The sequence below is a fragment of the Pinus tabuliformis genome, chromosome X (genome assembly GCF_031772625.1).
Source record: "Pinus tabuliformis cultivar Carrire ecotype Pingquan chromosome X, CPIR1, whole genome shotgun sequence".
Lineage (NCBI taxonomy): Eukaryota > Viridiplantae > Streptophyta > Pinopsida > Pinales > Pinaceae > Pinus > Pinus tabuliformis.
Window position 1 is genome coordinate 72,881,267 of NC_142308.1, and position 16,685 is coordinate 72,897,951.

General features: G+C 31.9%; 1 pseudogene; it reads right to left on the reverse strand.

The window, feature by feature from the left end:
* LOC149138401 (cationic peroxidase 1-like) overlaps positions 1 to 12,609 on the reverse strand; it is a 29,411-nt pseudogene extending 16,802 nt beyond the window's left edge.
* Positions 12,610 to 16,685: the final 4,076 nt, after the last annotated feature.

Genomic DNA, 16,685 nt, shown 5'->3' on the forward strand with positions numbered 1-16,685 from the left:
AGACTCCATTTTCTCAACCCCAGATCAACGTAGGAAAGGGGTATGAATATTCCGTTTAAAATCAATTTTAACACGCTTTGACACAACTTGTTTTTTCAGTTTTTAAGAGTCGAGAAAAAACAAAAGATGACTCTAGTCTCCTTCGATTTTTAATGAGCCTGAAGTGACAAGTGCTCAGATGGACCTTTTCCGTTAAAGAGTCTGAAAAGGAACGAAAGGGACTGCTCTGGAGGTCTAGGTAGAGGGAGTACCAAACCAATCGCAAAACTGCAGAATACTTTTTACGGTACGGTAGTCAATCTTCCCGAATGCTGTGTTCGGTGCATTGTGATCAGTAGGGCGGCCGACACGACTTCCTATGGATAAAGGATTTAAGCCTATAGGGGTCTCCCAAAATATACTCGACGGTACGTGGGAGCACAAGTCCGTACTGGCACTTATCGTATCAAAGTGGAGGAATCAACCAACCATCAGTGAGGACAACAATTACCAGGCTTTACGACGCCGGAATACGTCTCTAGCCTAGACCTCTAAATGTTGTGCGTTAAGTTCCAAAGCGTTGTTAGATTCATTGAATTTATTTTAAGTTGATCTTTCTTATGAAGTTTGCCTTTTGGGTTCACCACGAGATGTAGATGTAATTCCTAAAATGCAATCTAAAGATGATAAACAAACTTTTATCTCTTTTCGGAAATGAAAATCCTAGCTACTAGGGGAAAAGAAAGACACAATCTTTTCACAAAGAGCAAAGAGGACACTGTAAATGCACTTTCCTAAATCAAGCCAAACAGACTGTCTATATGCAAATGCACATGCATGTATTTGTTTTTCACTTTCTTAGTATTGATGCTAAGAAGAAAGTTGTTGTACAAATCTGAATTTGCTTTCAAGCGACAAACACAAACAAGCTTCTTTTCGAAATCAAAAGATAGAGATGATTACGACACTTTATGATTTTGAAATAAATACTCGTTTCGACACTAGAAAGTCACAAATTCAAACCAAAGGCAAAAGTAAAAGCATAATCGACCATCAACAGCAAATAAACTTTCTCCTATGATCAAAATCGACACTTGCGACAGATCTAAATCAAAGGACGACAGTACAACTATTCTACTTTTGCAATGGAAAACTGTAAACGACTCAACAAACACACAAAAACATCTACAGTTCTTTTGTACAAATGAGGCGGAATATCAGTAAGGAAAAGGGGTTTGAAACAATCATATACTGATCACTGGCTGCAAAAATCAAAGACAAAACTGGTAAGAATGAAGCAAAGAACCTCAGCTGCACAGGGCTAGGCTGATCAGCGCACCTGTTACACAGAGAAACTGCATTGCAGCGCAGGTTGCCCTCTCGGGAAGTGCGTTGAAATGCAGAACCTCTTCACAGTACCTGCGCTGGGGTAGAAACGAGAATTCTATCTGGGTTCTGGGTCACAGTTTGCAGTTTAATCTTTGGTTTTTGGCCAAGTAAAAGCAATCAGTAATGCACAATCAGTAATGATCTAATTTCGAAATTTTGAGCATTTAATCTCACTCCTATCCCTAGGTTAATCAGGAAGTTGATCTGTTGAAAAATGTAGCATCTGGGTTAATTCTTGTTGAGGGAGTTTAGCCTAATTATTTTTCTGTTGAACTGATGTTTAAACCATCAATACCCAATAATATCACTAACTAGCATGTTTTTTATCACGGTTAGCAAAAAATTGGCTTACTCCACTCTAAAGACAATTTTCATGACACTAATTAATGAACTGAGTCATGAAGAAAAACTGCACATCTTCTCCCAGATTCAAAAACAGTGGTTAGTGGATGAATTTACTGATCTCGTAAACCCTATCCCTAAACCTAATGTTAGGCTTGAGAAATTTTATGACTTACAAGGATGATTTTAAAAAGTTGTTAATTATAAAACTAATAGTTCAACTATGTAGTATGAAGTCATAAATCTGGGAACAAAAAAGAATACACAAAATATTAACTTGGGAACTAATTGTACCCCTCAAGAAATGAAAAATATTATCCATATGTTAAAGGAATACAAGGATGTATTTTTCTGGAACTATGAAGATCTCAAAATCTTTGATCCCAACCTTATGAAAATTACCATTACCATAAAACCTTATACCAAGCCTTTTAAACAAAATTTGAGGAAGATCCATCCTAGTTTAGAACCAGTTGTGAAGAGTGAATTGAATAAACTTTCAGTAGGTAAAATTTTCTTCCATACTTGACATATACAATGGGTTGCAAATTGAGTGGAAATATGGAAGAAGAATGGAGACATGGTTGCAAATTGAGTGGCAATATGGAAGAAGAATGGAGACATTCGTCTCTATGAAGACTTCCAAAACCTAAATAAAGCTTCTAACCAAGACAATTACCCAGTACCTCCCATGGATAAAATCCTTCAACAAGATTCAAGCTTTGAAATGTTATTTCTTTTGGATAGTTTCTTAAGCTATAACCAAGTTATGGGGGATCCCTCTGACCAACTCAAAAATTCCTTTATAAATCCATGGGGAACCTATGCCTACAAAAAGATTCCCTTTGGATTGATTAATGCTATGGTGACTTTCCAATGAGCAATGGAAATCAATTTTTGTGGTCTAATAAACGAATTTGTTGTGATATATCTTCACGATGTCATTATTTATTATAAACATAGATCTAACCATATTTTAAATTTTAGAAACTAGTTTCAACGATGCAGGAAATTTGGCATTTCCTTAAATCTTAAAAAGGCTACATTTGCAATCATGGAGGGAAAATTGTTAAGGTGTATCATTTCTAAAGATTGTATAATGATTGGCCCAGATTGAACCTATGCCATTGAATTTTTTTTACCTCCAAATTAAGAAAGGTACATGCAATCATTCCTTGGGAAAATCAACTTTGTTAAGCGATTTGTCTCCACATTTTATGAAATGGTTAAGCCACCTCAAGATCTAGTAAGAAAGAGTTCTAACTATAAGTGGGAAGTCCCACAATTCTAATACTAATACTAATAGTATTAGTATTGGTATTTTATTTTTAATTTGAATTTCAAAATTAATAATAGTTATAATTTTTATATTTTAATTTATCATTCATATTTTACTAAATTTTATTTTAATTTTAATTTTTTAATAAATATAAATATTAATTATCACATCGGAAGCTCAATTGGTGATTGAAGTAATGTGAAATCTATGATAACTCAGAGATCCAAGATTCAAATCCCCTAGTTGTGACTTGGTTTGCGGAGAAGAGGAGGTCGTAGACCACTACAGGTTTACTAGCAATTTCGTGTTAGGTGGGTTGTTAGGTTCCTTTGGGATGCAAGATATGTGTGTGTGTGTGTTTTCGCACTTGTTGTCCCCAACCTATCATCCCCTGAGAATTTGGGAGTGCTCTCTAGCTATCTTGAAAGGTCGTCCCCTCGTACCCCATCCCCACAACCAGTGCAACCATATGTGATTTTTATCCTTATGTAATAATTAAAAGAATGGAATTAAAGAAAATTTTCAATTTAATATCCACGGAGAAAAATAAATAAATATTAATCCTCTTTAAGACGATGACTGATAATGTGAGCTCATCCACACATATAATTTTATTAAAGAAAAATGATTGTTTAAAAGGATTATTTAAATCTCAAAATTTCATGTGAAATTAAGTTTAACAACTCTATAATAAATATGAAAAAAAAGGACATCAATGCCATATAAGAGACAAAGGGACGTGGTGTGGGGAGAATGGAGTCACTATGAGTTCCATTCACATAGATAATGGCATTATTCATATCAATTATTAATTTGTATCATTTGTTAAACTAAATAAAAATTTAAAAAACATTTACACTGAAGATGTTCCCTCTATGGATTTCACTGGGCAAACACTGTTCATCCCAACAAATCTCACCATCTAATTTTCATCCTCCTCCATCTAGTGAAAAATTGACACATGGAAAGGGTTCATGAGCCATTTTGAATTGTGACCTGCCCATTTGTCTGGTATAGGTTTCGACTCTCATTTAACTCTCATTTAGTTTTGTAGAGGAAGGGTTCCTTGCGGGCTGACAACAAACTCATAGGTTCTATTGCTAGTCGATTTTTTCGAATCTCATTTACTTTTCTGAAGGAAGTGTCCAAATCTCATTTCCTTTTGTGGAGGAAGGGTTCCCTATGGGTTTTCTGGAGGAACGGTTGTTTGGGGGCTCACAGGTTTGATTGTGTTTTTTAGATTTAGCTCATCAATTGAAAATTCACTCTATTATTCTCTCCTGCTATTCTCATAGGCTCGAACAGTAGAGCTTCCTTATCACACATGGCTTTAACTTCTCAATAGCAATGAATTGTAACTCCTGAGAACTTATAACACACAAGTTGCAAGAAAGAAGTATTCAAGAGAGAGTATTCCTTCAACAATGAATTCAAACTCCTCATAACTTATAACACTTAGGTTGCAAGAAAGAAGTATTCAAGAAAGAGTATTACTTTTACAACTTGACTTTATGACATTTTAAGCAACATTCCAAGCAGAGGAGAAGGCACTCGAGGTAATATGTCTATAAAACTTAGCACCAGTAGCTCTCCTTCATAAAGGGGCATATCTCTTGTGATAAATTTTCCATAGTTTCGTGTTTGGTACAAATCTTCTAGTTGACTAGCCATGGCCAAATGTGGTTGGAATCGTTCTAGTGGTAACATAGTCGTTCTTCCCTTTCTGTGATCCTCGAATCCATAGTTTCAGTTTCATCAGCATCAGAGCAAGCTGCAATTGACCAAGAACCAAAGGAAAAGGCATAATTGTCCAATTTTTCCTTCCCCTGATCTCCTTTTTGGGCTCCTCCTTCTACCTCCTTTAGGATCATCTTTGGATTATTTTCCCATACCAGAAAGACAAAAATGTAAGGAACAAAGTCGCTTTTCCGCATCGGGAAATGATGTGTAGATTGAACTCTGAAGATGGGGAAGGTTAGGAACATTATAAATCCAATCTCAAACAATTTATAAATAGGCATTACTTTCCTCATTAGCTTGATTCATCTTAGCTTTACCATGAGTAAGATCGAGTAGACCTATCGAAGCCAAGTAAACTAAGTCAACTACTTCTGGAACTTTTGTCTTATATGTTTGTACGTGTGGTGATCAATAAAAAAATCAAGTATGATTTTTGTTGTGTGTAATCACTGTCTCTAATATAATCTATTTTTTCTAATATTAATATTATTATTAAACCTAATATTATTATTATCAAACCTACTACTTAGAACATAATATTATTATTATTAAATGGACGGAGGTTAGGCATCCATCTCATAGTGATCATTTTCAGGCTAACTGAACGAACTAACATGACTAAAAGAAGTATTCCATTCGAGTTTAATCCACGAGGCAGTAATGGAATACAATATGTCTTTAACCATATGCAATCTGAGGCATGTGATTAGGGTAGCAATTTGAGGCATGTGATTAGGATAGCACAAACATGTTGCTTCAAGGAATCTAAATACATATTCCAATACACTTGAATTCAGTTTTTATTAATCGAAGCCACATTTTAATTTTTTAACGACAATCTTTCATGTGCCCACATCCAATAAAGGGCACCGATAGACATAATTATGTCACCCATTTTTAATTATGTCATGGTCCAACTATTTATAGATCTATTTCCAAGATCACATTGGAAACCCAATACTCTTGTCGCACTGCAACCATAGTGTGGTCACGTTAGAGAAAAATAAATGATCACCGTGAGGAACTGGGCATAATTTAATAATATAAAATTTTATTATTATTATTAAATGAGGTGATAAATTAGATTTTGTGATAAATGTAGATTAAGATAATAACTTTTAATATTTAAATTTTATTTTGATATATACAATTTTTTTCAATCCTTTAAATATAATTTTAATAAATTATATGATTAAATTTATTTTTAATTTTTAGAACATATTAATTACGCTGAAAGGCATTCTCTTTGTCAGATTCGGTGGGCAAACACTGCTCACCTTACCTAATCCAAAAGCTTTATTTTGTTCCTTCAGTCTAATCGAAATCTAACACGTGGAAAAAGTTGAGTGGATGTTTGGCTTCGTGTACTTGTCTAACAAGAAATTAGTTGTAGAATGAGTTGATTCGAGGTGAAGGTTATTAGTCTTATTCTCTGTATACTCGGATTTGTTGATCCAATAATCATCGTCAACAAGCTTGTCGAAGCAATGTTCATCTGACTAACCATCCATGTCAAATGGAGACGTGGCCATCAAACATAAAAGGAAAATTGACAAAAATGTTGTTGTAATCGAAATCCCCAACCTCACTTTCCAAAAACTGCTTTTTATTTACTTCTAAAAATTGCTCTAGTGAATTCAACAACGCTCTGCAATTCAACAACCAACTATAAACACAATCAATACCCCCCTGGTTCGTTCGATCAATTAACGTAATAGTTGCCCCTTGAAGCAAATTTTTGAATCCTTAATCGTGGTTCCCAAACAAAAAACAAAAAATCAAACTCATGCCCAATATAATGATTTTTGCACTTTTATGCTATACTCAAAGAGAGATCTTAGGCAGATAGCCACCAAATACTGGATTGACATCTTAAAACTATGGATCTCCTGAGGTTCGAACTGTGGACATAGATGTGCCACATATTCGCAATCAGTGAACAAGTTGAAAGCTATGAGGGTTCAATAGAAGATCTTTATCCCTTATTCATTGCAAAGAACAAAAAATTTAGTTTCCTCTCATGCATCTCCATATGCACAGGCTAATCGATCCATGGACGAATTTGGGACAAATATCTCACAATCAAAGATCTTCGAGTTGTTGCACCCTCACATGCCATTCTGAAAAATGAAATACAAACCCTTATTATCATTGCCCGTTTTATTGTGCCATTTACACGTGATGGCCTTTGTTTGATGCCTTTGTACCTCATCACCTCTCCACTCCACCGACACCACTGCTTCGTCGGCTCTCAACTTCATTTTTGTCTCTATGCTAGAACAACTGCGGATGGGAAATAAACGACCCTTGCATGAATTAAGAAGTATGAAATCTAGGATCATTATAATATTCCCCCAGCTCCATCAGCTAGAGACTTACAAATCCAAAATATTCTTTGCTCCAACTCCATAACCAACTTAGACAACCCTCTACGGGCCGATCCACATGCCCTCTCAGTGAATTCACCCTTCACACATCAACCAACAAGCAACTAATCCCTGCATGCACTTGGACTTGGGTTTCAAAGCATTCTGCCTACAAGGGATCAGGCAGTCCCCTTTCACTGGTTATTCGGAAATACATCTAGTAATAAACCAAACTACACAGAATTAAACCCCATATCCTTTTTCTATTTCCCACAGTGTGTCTTCTCAAATTCATTTTCTTGGGTTTTAGTAACAAAAAACACAGAGAAAAAAATCTTGGGTTTCAAGAAGAAAACACACACACAAAATGGAAAAAGACGATGAAAATCCCAAAATTATTGAAAATTCCTAGAGAGGATTGCCACAGATATACTCACTTCCCTTGTCTTCTTATCTGCAAATTCGAAGCTGCCTTGTTTATTGTGCTCTAAATCTTTGGAATTAGATCAAATATCAGTCATACTATAAATATTTGGAATTAGATAAAATATCAACCATACTATGAAGCTCGTGCTTATGGAATGAAGTTGTTTAATGCATCTATTAGATTTAGGCTAGGGAAAATTTTAGGGGTTAATATTCGTAGATGGGCTAATTTTCCATGCTTTTTCCAAAAAAAAGATTTTCCAATTCCCATTTTTTCCTAAAACTGATTCGCCCAAATTTTATAAGAAAAAAATATTTTACCTTAAAAATCACAAAAACTTTATAGAGATTATATAAAATCATTAGAAGTTTGAATATTTTTACTAAAATATCACCAAACATTTTATAGTTTGCATATTATGGACTAGTAAGATTCGTCAAGGTTTTAATCTTTAAAATAAATTTCCATCCTTAAAATTTTCCCTAATTTAGGCTAGGACTGAATTGAGAGATTGTTGAGCCCAAATTCCTCCCACTTGAACTATCCAAAACATTGTACAAGAGCCAAGTGGAAAACCCATGCAAATAGGTTCTCTTATGTGCCACACGACACATTCATTCTGTTGACACCTAATCATAGGGATTGAGTGAACAACTATAATTAATGTAAATAAATAATAAAGAAGATAGAGAGTCATTAGGAGATGAACGGAACAGTCACTCCCTCTTGTATACAATGATGAATGGCCTGAATGAATAATATAGAGTTCTGATATGAGGATTTACCTCCTGGTTTGACATGGTATCAGAGTAGGCGGCATTTTTTGGCTTCCTTTTAATTTGTAACTCCTATTCTATTTTGCATTTGTTTTGCATCTTTTGCAGGCTAACATCTCTGTCAAATCCCTGTGAAATCTCATTTATCATTTAATACATTCGTTGAACTGCGTTACATTGGAACTAGCTGTTGAAGTCGAAGGTGTTGTAATGACCTGGATTTCCTCCTGCTCTGAGTATGGTATATATACCCTTTAACATTGAAGAACCATATATCCTTTTTCATATTCACATATATCCTTTTTTGTATTCCCTTTAGCCATATCTCAAGTATTATAAACCCATATATATAAATATCGTCGGGTCCGTTTTTTAATTGCATATCGCAAATCTCTTGCCCCGATCAATACAATTGCATGTTTGTGATGTGATCATACCCTTCATTAAAACCACTCGGACACAATTCCTGAGGATTCACTTTATCTGGCTCGTTCTCCAACGTTTATCTCAACCTCCAGATCTGACGGCTAACATTGATTTCGGGGGGGACCACTTGCACGGTGGTTACCCGCTCGAAAAGTGCCTTTTAATCTCCACCATTGATCACACCTCCAAATCCAACGATTTATAGCGATTTCAGGTGCATTAGTTGTACAAGATTTACCTGCTCGATAGAAACGATTTTTCTCTCTCCCCTAGTCGCTACGTGTCAACCACTTAGTGGAATTGGGCATGATAGTGTCGGTGTCTTCACACTTCCATTGGTGATCAAATTGCTCTTTTGCATGCATATTAGGTGTCTCATTCAATCAGTTGCATTCCATTAGGTCATGGATCCACTGATGGTGGTGGTGTCATGTCAGTTTCCCTCATGACATCCACCTGTTGACCTGTTTACACATTTTTTTAGTCATCCACAGTCATCCTGTTTCATTTCATGTATAACAACTAGTCCTAGGGTTTAGTCCCATTAGGTCTTAGGGTTTTTCAATCATGCTCAAATAAAGAGATCAACAGGCACATGAAGGTTCATAAAGTCATAAGTTTAGTTATGGTATGCTCAATAAATCTTTTTCACCTCAAAACTATGTTTTGAAGTGAAAATAGAGTATTGTTCCATTTTTGAAAAATTTCATGTAATTTAATTGTTTCTATATGTAACAAGCACTCAACAACTATTCTAGGTCACCTTGCCAACTCCCTCCATTGCAAAAACAAAAGGATCAAGACATTAGTCCATCAAATAGCCAAGAAAAGAAGTCAAGCTTCAAACTGAAAAATAGAATTTTGAACAAGTTACCAAGACTTTACAAAAGTGGGTTTGAAATGAAGAAAAATCAAAGTGTATGGTATATAAAGCAAATTCATGATAACAAGCCATTCCATTGTGCAAAAATTCAATTTGAGAGCTAAAATCGTGTTTTGAAGGAAGATTGAGCAAAGGAGGAAGAAAACCCGAAATTTGCAGCAAGTTTTCCTGGCGATACACAACAGAGGGTCGGCGCTGCGCATCAGACAGCTTTTGCCTATGTAAAAATACACTGGTGCTACGCATCAGGCAGGCACTACGCATTGGGCTCAGTGTGTTGCGCATTGGCCAGTGAGGCTTCAAAATCACACAAATTCATCTCAAATCCTCCCAAATATTGCATTCACCACTTAACAAGTAAGTGTCAATACATCCTAAGCTGAAATAAGGTTTTTCTTGTTTGGTTCAAGATTTTTTCTTCCTAAAGGTTAAACCCTAGCTTGCCTCCATACTATTTCACATCATTGCAAAACCTTCACATCATTGCAAAACGAACATCCTTTGTCCCTTTTCCAAACTTCATTGCACTAAAACTACCCCTTGATTATATTCCCCTTTTCCCTATTCCCCTAAGAAACTAATCCCCTTTATCAAACCCTAAGTCCCTCATACATCAAAACCCTGGTTCCTCAAATCCTTCCCTTCATTCCCCTACCTCACCTCATTACTATTGTTCCTTTCACAAATGTCTTCATACTCATCTTTTTCCCCCATCTATTATCCACCATGCACCATATCAAAGAGACAGTGACCCTGATTTTGATGAGGACACCCTAAGTGATAGCTCTAGGGAAAGGAATTTGCAACAGGTAGACAAAGGGAAAGGAAAGGTCGCAGGAGAAAAGCTTGATGATGATGTTGAGAGGAAGTAACAATGTAAACTTTGAAACGAGAACTATAAACTCAAAACGGGAACTCTGGCCAAAAAACCCCGAAAAAACATCAAAAACAGTGCTAAAAACGAAAAGTGTTGATGCTGGAATAACACTTTTGTTTTTCCAAGCTAAATTTTCAACATGTTTTAAAAATAACGGTGAAAACCAATTTTTGGTGCAAAAATTGTCCAAAAAACGCCCTCAAAATGAAGTGTTGATGTTCGAATAACATTTTTTTTCCTCAATGGTAAATTTTGTGCAAAAAACGCCCTCAAAACGAAAAGTGTTGATGCTGGGATAACAATTTTTTTTTCAAGGGTGAAATTTCAACATTTCAAAATAATAGCATAAAATATTTTATCATGACCCCGAAAAACATTAAAATTTCAAAAAATTAAAATAAAAATTAAAATTAAAACAATGAAAAAACACAAAACAAAAAAATAAAAAATAAAAATAACAAAACATAAATAAAAATATATACTAAAAACAAAACATAAAATAAAAAACACAAAACAAAAAAAATCAAACATCAAAAATAAAATCAATCATAAAAATGTAAAATGTAAAAAAAAAGAAAACAAAACAAAATTAACCTATAAAAAATAAGAATTAAAAAACTAGAAAAAAATTACAAATTATAAACAAATAAATAGTAAAAAAAACATATCTAAAAAAAATTGGGGAAAAAAAACAAATATGTAAACCATAAAAAAATTTGGGAAAAGAAGAAAAAACACATTTAAAAAACTATAAAATTAAGTAGGTAACAATAGAAAAATTTAAAAAAACATTAATAAAAAACTAAAAAAATTAAAATTAAAAACAAACTAGATTTAAAAAAAAAATGGAAAATTACCCAAAAATAAAAAATAAAAATTAGTGAAATTAAGATTAAAATGATGATTACTTAAAAAATAAATTTAAAAATATATATATATGAAACAAAATATAAATAAAAAATATTTAAAAAAAAAATTGTTTAATCATAAAAGAATTTGGAAAGAAAAAATAAAAAAATAAAAAATTTATATATATAAATTTAAGTAAGTAAAAATATAAAGATTAAAAAAATCATTAGCAAAAACTAGCCAAAAAAAAAAAAAAAACAAACTAGATTAAACAAAAATAGAAAATTAACAAAAAATAAAATTAAAAACTAGTAAAATTAATATTAAAAACATTTAGAAAAAACTAAAAAGACAAAAATAAGCTCAAATTATTAAAAAAATATCGAAATTTTAAAAATATAGGTATTTTCCAATAAAAAAAATTAAATAACATTTTCAACTTACAAAAAAAAGTATTTTTGATTTAAGAATAAATAAATAAATAAAATTTTTTATTAAATTTTCATTATTTATTTAAAAACAAACAAAAAATTAAAGATAATTTTGTTTTTTAAATGTAATTTTTTTTTTTAATTTGAAAGAAAAAATTCATTAATTAGTAGTAATAAAAATTATTAATTTTAATTTATTAAAAAAAATTAATAAAAAAATCTATTAAAATATTTTAATCAAAATTAAATTTTGATTTTTTTTATAACTTTTGTTTTTAAACAACATGTTATTTATTTCAAAATATAAATCATAAAAAAAAAAAAAAAAAAATTAAAACAAATTTTAATTTTTTAATTTAAAATTTAAAAAATTAATAAATTTTTTTTAAATTAATATATCAAAAAAATTAATTATAATTATGTGTGTTATAAAAAAATTAAAAAATATTATTAAACTTTTTTTATTTTTTATTTATTAAAAGAATTTTTTTAAAACATATTAAAAATTTTTAATGCATATTATTGTTTTATTTAAAAAATAATAATAAAAAAAAAATGGCCCGGAATCGACCACGGCCCTCCCGCCCCCCGCTGGTGGCGCGGCCGGTGGCGCAAGGGGCTGCGGGCGTGGTAGATTCCGGAATGTGCGATGGTATACCCATGCCACGAGTCTCAATCTCCCTGTTCGACTTAGTATTCCGTTTCGAAAAGTCAAACTCGGTGGTTAAATAAAAGACCTTCGACCCAACCCTGGAAACATTAAAAGAAAATATGGGTTGCAGTCACCTTCCAGCAAAGTCAATTTTCGCATTTCGATGTTGTTCCCACCATGACCCTTCACGCATTCTCTGGATGTGACATACATCTTTATATCTCCTTAATAAGGCGTTTCAATACTCTCTCCATTATAAGTGTTTTCCTTATTCCTTGTAATGTCACCTGGTTGCCTCGACTTTGGTCACCGACACATTTGATGCATGCCTTTCTAATGTGATGCTCTCGCCAAGACATTTTCCATCGTTGTTCTCCGAGCGTCCATTCTGTTGGATTTTCACAAGGTCACATGTGTTTTCTAACCTATCCTGCGACGTGTGTGCCGCCTTATGATATCCACGTATGCTGAGTATTCGATGAGTCGTTCTCACATACCTCTCCCTAATGAGATTGCCATAAAAAGGTAGCACTCCTTGTTATTCGTTTGGTCATATGTTTGTATTATGCCACCATTATACTGAATGGTCATATGGGCTTTGAGTGCCCTTTGAGGATTCTGTTCAAAGATGAATTTTGAAAGCATTGTTTGAAAGAAACCACGGCCCTCCCGCCGCCCGCTGGTGGCACGGCTGGGGCCGTTATTTTTTTTTAATTATTTTTTAAATAAAACAATAATATGCATTAAAAATTTTTAATATGTTTTAAAAATATTCTTTTAATAAATAAAAAATAAAAAAAGTTTAATAATATTTTTTAATTTTTTTATAACACACATAATTATAATTAATTTTTTCGATATATTAATTTAAAAAAAAAAAAATTATTAATTTTTTAAATTTTAAATTAAAAAATTAAAATTTGTTTTAAAAAAATTAATTTTTTTTTTTTTTTTATGATTTATATTTTGAAATAAATAACATATTGTTTAAAAAAAACATTATAATTTTTTTTTTAATTAAAAAAAGATGGTTTAAAAAAAATGTAAATTTAATTTTTATTTTTTTTTTTTGAAAATATAAAATGTAGTTTTAATAATTTGAATTTTTAAATTAAAAAATAATAATAATAAAAATTGTTTAAATTTTTTTTTTTTTTAATAAAAGACAAGATTGTTAAAAAAAAAAATTATTTATTTATTTTTAAATAAAATAGGTATATTTAATAAAAGATAATTGTATTTTTGTTTTTTCTTAATAAAAAATAACCATTTTTTTGGGTTTATTTTTTTATAATTTAAATTAATTTTTGTTTTTTTAATATTAATTTTACTAGTTTTTTTTTTTTTTTTTTTGTTAATTTTCTATTTTTTTTTAAACTAGTTTGTTTTTATTTTTACTTTTTTATTTTTTTCCTAGTTTTTTCTAATGTTTTTTTTAATTTCTCTATTTCTACTTATATATATATATATATATATATATATATATTTTAATTTTGTTTCTTTTTCCCAAATTCTTTATGGTTTGTGAGAAATTTTTTTTTTTTTTTTACATTTTTTGTTTTTTTTTTAATATTAATTTCACTAGTTTTTTAAATTTTTTTCGTTATTTTTCTATTTTTTTCTTTAAACTAGTTTGTTTCTATTTTTTTTTCCTAGTTTTTGTTAATATATATATATTTTTTATTTCTCAATATTTACTTACTTAATTTTATATATATATATATTTTTTTATAAATTTTTTTTTTTTTTTTTTCCAAATTCTTTTATGGTTTATGATATAAATTTTTTTTAACATTTTTTATTTTTTTGTTTTTGTCTTTTTTATATATGTTTTTATATTTGTTTTTTAGAGACAATTATTTCATGTGGATTGAAAATTTAATTAATGATGTATAAATATGTAGAATATCGAAAATGTAAAATATCGACCTTCTTCTTTAAATATGCAAATCAATAAAAGCCCCACTACAAAAAAAATAATAAAAAATAAAAAAATAAAAACTAGAAAATATGAAGAAGAAGATCACTTCCAAAATTATTAAATTTACGAAATAATTATTTACATTTCATACATTAGAAAATTTAAAGTCAAAAAATAGGTCTTTTAAAAAAAGGGTTACGAAATAATTATTTACACTTCATACATTAGAAAATTTAAAGTCAAAAAATAGGTGTTTTAAAAAAAGGGTCTGATGCAGAATAACCATTTTTTAAAATTAGCATGAAAATCACTACCATTCTAAAACGCAATGTACATAAAAAAAATGAAAGTGCAAAAAACTATGCTCTAAAAAAAACATGTGTGTTCTGCATCACCCATTTTCAAAATCGGGTCACTTTTTTACTATCTCTACAAAACGGGTAACAGTATCAGTTCCCGTTTCAAAGTTTACATTGTTAAGTTTCAGCTTGAGGAGAATGATAATAATGTGCCACCTCATCACACTTAGGTAATTGATCTTGAAAGCCCATAATTAGATGAAAGCATGCTTTTGAAAGAGAAAGAGGCTCATATTCACATGTCAAATGATAAGTTGGCTAGAGCTAGATATATTATCAATTACCTAGAGTAGGAGAATAAGCAGTTAGAGGGTAAACAAAGCCAAATGTAGTTAGAGATGCTAAAAATTCAAAGGCGAAGCAACAAAGAGCGTTTGGTTCCCTTGACTCCTATTGAACAAGAAGTGGAGCATGATAAAGAAATATGGCTTGAAAGAGTTAAAATTCACTTTGAGGGCCTTCTGAAGAAAGCAAATAGAGACAATAAGATGCTAAGGCATATGGCCCACCATTATTTGACCCAGAATAGAATATGCAACAAGAGGATCAAGCACCTTAAGGCAAGATTAAGGAGGGCGTTAAAAGGCAAAAATAACGATGAAAAGCTCAACATTTTGGCTGATGTGACTTTAGCCCAACAAAGTAACCCATGATGCAGCTTTGAGCCAAAATTGGGCAAATTTTGAGACACTTTTGTCATTTTCCAATTTTTGAATTAGAAACACAGAAAATTCTAGCTGATGCGCAGTGCCATCGGCGCTACGCTTTGAATTGGTGCATCCTCTTGACAAATGGCTTGTAGATTTGGATTCAACATACGAAAATAAGAAAACCCAGAAAGTTTAATCAATTTTGGAGGAGATCTTGGCCACCAAAAGGGAAAAAAACACTCAAAAAGTGCCCTCTCTATCACTTTTTGGACACATAGGAACTAGTCATGGGAGAATCCACGTTTGAGGGAGCAGATTACCTCCAAATCAGAAAATTCAAAGTGTTCCTAAAACTAGGCAGGCAGGGCTTTCCAACAAGCTATCGTTTGCCTGATTTGGATGAGTGGAAGGCCTCCAAACGTAGCCTTGAAGTGGCACTGCGCATCAGGCTCAGGGCGCTATGCATCAAGGAAATTTTGTCAATTTTGCGTAAAAGTCAAATTTCTCCTAGTCTCTTCAACAGTTGACTTTTTCTTCTTTTCTTGGTAAATTTTGCATGGTAAATGATGTAATATGATGTAAATGTTGATGTAAAACACTTGATGGGGTAGATTCATCAAAGCAAAGGTGATTTTAAAATGAATGTATCAGTTTCCTTAGTTTTAGAGGCAGGTGTTCCACTGTCTATTTTCTTGTTCCTAGTTTAGATGTTGTTGAAACAGTTCCTTGACTCATGGATTCAACCCTAATAGTTAGCATGAGTGGTTTCCTTGCCTATATTATGTAATTTCTTAGTCATTTGTAAAGGTTGGACTTTGGTGGAAGTGGTGGCACTCATTGAACATTTGTATCAGCAGTTTGGCAAGGAATAAAACTAGGTTTCACAGCTATTTTTGTGGGATTCTTGTTACAGTGAGTTTATGTATCGTTTCTTCTTTGTAATGAGTTTTTCTTATGTTTTATATGTGTCCAAGTCCATCTTTCTCTTCAAAAACTAAATGAATCAAGGTGAATGGACAAAATACACTGATGTGCTTTGTCTTGGAAATGCATTTGGTTTTCAATGTTTTCAACTGTTTGAAGAGGATTCATAGTTTCTTTATGCCCTCCTCAACTCCTCAGCTATCTTAATCTACCATCTTAATCCATTTCTAGTACATAAACCCTTGTCTACCTCACCCCACAGAACATGAATGTATCCCTAAGTTGATTTCCCAGACCCAATCTGCCTTTTCCAATTGATCTAGCAACCAATCCTTCAAAATCAAACAAAAAAACCCTAGAGCTACTATACCTATCCTAAAATATATTCTTATTTCAGTCATCTCAATTGAGATTG